General features: G+C 43.8%; 1 pseudogene; it reads left to right on the plus strand.

The window, feature by feature from the left end:
• Positions 1 to 1,680: 1,680 nt before the first annotated feature.
• On the plus strand, positions 1,681 to 5,551 carry LOC123139841 (uncharacterized; annotated as a pseudogene).
• Positions 5,552 to 5,985: the final 434 nt, after the last annotated feature.

Here is a 5,985-nt window from a genome sequence, read left to right on the forward strand (position 1 = left end):
GGGAGCCCCAAAGTAGAAGAAGGAGCTGCTTCAAAAAAGAAGGTCTAAGGGCAGGGTGGTCAGAGCCATACCAGGCAGTAACATCAAGTAGGTAAGCCCCCTATGCCCCTCTTCACTTCCCCCTTTCCTCTACTGCATATATGTAGGCATATGTAAACCCCCTTCTCCATGGATCTAGGACAAATCCATGGAGAAGCTACTTCAAAAAAGAGGTGAATCTGGCACATCACACCAGCCTACTTGATGTTACTGCTGGATGTGTTAAACAAGCCAAAAACTACTTGATGCATGCCAAACAAGTTTCTCCCACCTGGATGTGCTAAATAAGCTGCTTCAAAAGTGTTTCCCCTGCCCCTTTTATGTGTTCAACAAGTCAACTAAGACATATTTTCTGGCCAACTAATACATGATTCTAGCCAACTGAACATGCATGCTTGCCAACTGGATGTATGCATCCTGGCCAACTGAAACGTCTATTCTAGGCAGCTGAAAACATTGACGGTGCAAAGGAACATGCATGCTGGCCAACTGATATATGCATCCTGGCCAACTGAAACGTCTATTATAGCCAGCTAAACAAATTGACTGTACAACAGAACATGCATCCTTGAGATGCTGATATATGCATCCTGGCCAATTGAAATGTCTATTCTAGCCAGCTAAATACATTGGCTGTGCAACAGAACATGCATCCTGGCCAAAATAATATATGGATCCATGAAAATTAAAAGATCTATTTTAGCCAACTGAACACATTGGTTGTGCAACTGAACATGCATGTTGGCCAACTGATATATGCATCCTTGGAAAATTGAAACATCTATTCTATCCAACTGAATACAAGGACTGTGCAACTGAACATGCATGCTGGCAACTGATATATGCATCCTGGGAAATTGAAACATCTATTCTAGCAAAAACTGAACACATTGACTGTCAAACTAAATTTGCATGATGGCCAACTGATATATGCATCCTGGCCAACTCAAAGATATATTCTAGCCAAAACCAAAAAACTGCAGTACGGCAACTTCTGCAGCAATATGTGCAACAGATAAATAAACAAGGTTATTGAAGCCATAAAACCACATTAAAGTAGTCACGCATATATTGCTTGTCCACACATATATTCTGGTAGCACACCTATTGAAAAGCTATAGTGTAAAAATATGTTCAAATATACTGGAAGTAGAAACAGAAACGGCGACGAAAAACATATATCTATAGTTTGTCCTCAAATTCTTCTTTCTTCTTTCACCTAGATTTTGCATCTGAAAAAGTAGCATCAAATTGTGTCCCAATTATGTGCAGCAAAATCTGAATAAGCTCCTTGCCAACGGAAACCCTGCGGATCATTGCAACAAAAGAAGAGGAAAAAGTCAGAAAACTCTATGGTAAAAAGAAGTCAAGTTCTTGCCAACTATTTACTACAAACTGTGCAACTAACATAACAACTGTGTGCAAAAACAAAAAAATGTGTGCATGTTATAATAAAAGATTCTGCTACAGACATGTTGCTTTTGGAACTAAGATTGTCATAAAATGGTGTGCAACTGCCTATTTAGTAAGTTTTTAGGTTGTTTGAAACACTCTTTTCTATGATTAACAACTGATGACATCACTTTCTTCTTTTTTATATGTGTAGTGAGTGTGTGGCAGCATCCAGAAAAAGGAAAAAAAATGCTTGATCTCAATGAGCTTCCTCATGATACGGATCAGCAGCAACCCAGCATACCACAAGGAAACTGGACAGAAAATGTTCGATCTGTTTACTACACGCAGGCAAGTCATGGTGGAAACCCTATGGGCCATCACAATGTGGCAGGCCAGCCATCAACCCGTGGTGCCCCTGTAGTGGTGTCTTTGCAGTCAAAGAGCCATACTCTAGATGACATGGGAACAGAGGCAAATGTTCCTGGTCCAACCAGGACTGAGCTAGGAGCTGGGGCTGTTGACGGAGATGTGCAAGAAGAAGAAGGAGAGGATGAGGCTGGTTCTCAACCTATGGAACCCTATGTTGGCATGAGGTTTGACAGCCTTCAAATTGCTAAGGATCACTACAACAGCTACGCACTACGGATGGGTTTCTCTATCAAGATGAACACATCTAGACGGACACCCCGCACCAATGAATTGATAAAACAACAGTTTTGCTGCAACAAGTTCAAGAAGCCCAAAGCTGATGATGGAGGAGCTGAGGCTCCTCCTGTCCTGGACCCTATTCCAGATCCAAAATCTGTTGACAGTGATGAGGAGATGGAAGAAGAACCTCCAATATTTGCTGAAGAGGAGGCTGGTACTAGTAAGAAGAAGAAGAAGCGCAAACGCGAGACAATAAAGCAGACTCAGTGCAAAGCGAAAATGTTGGTGAAGCTGATTGATGGGCGATGGGAGGTGAAGCACTTTGTTCGTGACCACAATCATCCGCTCGTGAACAAACCTTCATTGTCCAAATACTTGAGATCCCACCAAGGCATCTCACCTGATAAAAAGGAGTTTCTGCGCATCTTGTATAACTGCAACTTGACTACAGGTGTGGTGTTTTTCTATATCCCTTAAAGAATTAAGTTTTCCTCTAGGCAGTCTAGTGTGCAACTGTTATGGTACTACTGTGCAACTGAAATGACTTAACTGTGCAACTGGTGTTCAACTGGTGTGCAACTGAAATGACTTCACTTTTGGTGCTTGTTGTGCAAGTAGATTTTCTTTACTGTGCAAATAGACAATGTCCTGTATGCAAAAAGTGCAAAAGTGTTTTAAGAAAGATGCAGCTAGGTGTCCATTTCCTGCGATTATCTTCTGTGCCAACACATGTCCTATTACTGAGCAGCTGGATGTGCGCATTCGTGCAACTAAAAAAAGGATACACTGTTTGTTTTTGTATTATGCAGGACGTATGATGCATGTAATGGCAGAGTTCTATGGATCTGAGATGATGGTGCCATTCGGACCAAAGGCAATAACTAATCTTTGTACAAGTTTCCGTAGAGATGACACAAAGGAGGGTGATCTGATTGAGAGAATTGCGCACTTCAAGGATATACAAAAAACCGATCCAGACTTCTTCTATAAGGTGAAATATGATGAAGAGGACAGAGTTGTCAACATATTTTGGGTGGATGGCTTAGCTCGAAAAGCTTATGCGGAGGCGTACCACGATTGCATATCGTTTGACACCACCTACATGACCAACATGTACAATATGCCGTTCGCGCCCTTCATAGGAATAAACCGACATGGCCAATCTTTCATGCTGGGTTGCGCGTTTGTGAGGCAGGAGTTGGCATCGAGCTTTGATTGGGTCTTTGGAGCATTCCTAGAGGCTATGGATGGCAAACCTCCTGACAACTTCATCACCGATCAGGATGGTGCAATGAGGCAGTCAATACAGAGCATCTTTCCAACCACCGTGCACCGCTGTTGTCGATGGCACATCATGAAAAAGGCTCAGGAAAAAGTTGGTTGGCTGCTGTGCCGGAATCCAGGACTCTCTGATGATTTCAACAAGTGTGTTGACTTCAGCTTCACTATAGACGAGTTTGAGCAGAATTGGGCTGGGTTAATGGTGAAGTACGAGGCTATGACACACACGCACTTTGAGAAGTTGTACGAATACAGGTCAACTTGGGTGCCGTGCTACTTCAAGCATAGGTTCTTCTCGTTCCTACAGTCTACATAGCGTAGTGAGGGGTTCAACGCCATCCTGAAAAGATATGTGAACCCACACAACTCAATGCTGAACTTCGTCAAGCAATATGAAAAAATCCAGAACCACATCCTTGCCAAGGAAGGCTGCAATGATTACAGGACAGAACACCTTGAGATTGAGCTGTGGTCCAACTTCCCAATAGAGAAGCAAGCTTACAAAACCTATACTAGGGACCTTTACCGCAAGTTCAGAGAAGAGTTTGAGCTAATTGGACGTTATAATGCATTCCAAGTTGGTGCTGATATATTTGAGCTCAGACCGAACCAGGAATTTGTTGCCAAATATGGTTCTCGAAACTACTTGGTGCAGGCAAGGGTGGAGGAGGGTTCCTATTTGTGTGAGTGCTGTAAAATGGACAAGGACGGCATCCTCTGTTGCCACATCCTCAAGGTGTTCACCCATATTGGAGTTGATGTCATACCGGAAAGGTACCTGCTAAGACGGTGGACACCTACTGCTGTACCTAGTGCGCCAGGGACTGGTTATGAGCAACCGGATGAAATGCCTCCTCAGTCAAAGAAGCAGATAAGGGAGAGGAACATGATATACGATTTTCGGAAACTAGCAAAGTTTGCGAGTGGTTCTGATCCAGCACAAGCTATTGCATACAAGCATATGCGTGCAGCACGTACCGAGATCGGCCACCTGAACAAGTCCAAGAAAAAGAAAAAACCAACTGCTGCCACGGGGCCATCAGACGATGGCAACCCTCGAGGACCTCCTCCACCTCCAGGCAACAATCAGGGGGCTCATTATCCAGGTAATTACCTGCCCCAACTCCTGATCTAACTAGGTGTGTAACTTCAGTTGCACACATCATTGTGCCCAGTTGCACACATCATGGTGGCCAGTTGCACAGAAACAGGCTGCCTAGTTGCGCATGCTGTGTTAGTTCAAGCATCGAGATAACACAACTAACTTGTTTTTCCTGTTCTGGATATAGATGATGTCAACCCTCAAGGACATCCTCCACCTCCTGGCCCTACAGGCAGCACTCAGGGGCCTCATCATCCAGGTAATTACCTTCCCCAACTCCCTATCAAACTAGGTCTGTAACTCCAGTTGCACACATCATGGTGCTCAGTTGCATAGAAAACAGGCTACCTAGTTGCGCACGCTGTGTTAGTTTGAGCACCAAAGATAACACAACTAACTTGTTTGTCCTGTTCTGGCTATAGGTGATGCCAACCATCAAAGACCTCCTCCCCCGCCTGGCCCAACTAGCAGTGCCCTGCGTGCTACTCCCAATGGACCTACATGCACGACTCGGGGGGCTCATCACCCAGGTAAAAATACCTTCCCCAACTCCCAACAAAACTAGGGTGTGTGACTTCAGTTGCACATATCATACTGCCCAGTTGCACAGAACATGCTGCCTAGTTGCGTGCGATGTGTTAGTTTGAGGATCAAGGTAAAAATCTAACTTGTTAGTCCCGTTCTGCCCATAAGCGATTACAATCCAAGTACCATGACGGGTCGTGCTACTACAGTTGTTTTTTTCAACTTAACTTGCACACAGCAACCAGTTAGTTGCACAACATGGGTTGTGTGGTTGCAGAGAACATCAGTGCTGGTTGCACAACAAAAAAAGTACTAAATTTTTTATATGATTATCACACAGGTGATCGTGATGGTCCTACTGCCTCGTTGGAGGTTGCATCCCCTGCACAAGCTTCTGATGATTTTGTGCCCAGGGATCCTCCAAGGTCTACTACAAAGGGTAGGGCAAAAAGTCGATGGTACAAATCGGCGCTAGAGCTACAACCAAAGAAGAAAAACAAATGCAGCCAGTGCCAATCTACAGAGCACACTGCTGGTGTGTGTCCACTCAGGCTACTGTGATTCTGTTTCATCGTTTGTAACTTTGAGACAAAAAGGAAAAGAATGATGTTTTTCTAGCAATATTGGGACCAAGTGGACACATTCAGCATCTATGATTTCTCTTTATCTAATTTATGCTCCTTGAATTAGTTCATGCACTGTGTAAAAAAGGTTGCTATTTGTGCCTTTGTTGGCAGCTGGTTAAATATTTAGTTGTTGAACAATTGTATGTCCAGTGCTCCTAATGTATCAACAAAAGTGATGATATTGACTTGCAAACGGAATTGCTACTAGTGTGCAACTACAAATTCTGCTTAAAAATTGTGCAAACCAGCAACTACCTCCATGGAGCAGAGAAAGAAAAAGAGTACTGACCTAGTCCTTGTCGTATCTCAGCAACTTCCTCCATGGGGCGCTGTTGTGCACGCTGGTGACCCAGTCATATGCCAGCTTCT

This window comes from Triticum aestivum, chromosome 6B (assembly GCF_018294505.1).
Source record: "Triticum aestivum cultivar Chinese Spring chromosome 6B, IWGSC CS RefSeq v2.1, whole genome shotgun sequence".
In the NCBI taxonomy this organism is placed as follows: domain Eukaryota; kingdom Viridiplantae; phylum Streptophyta; class Magnoliopsida; order Poales; family Poaceae; genus Triticum; species Triticum aestivum.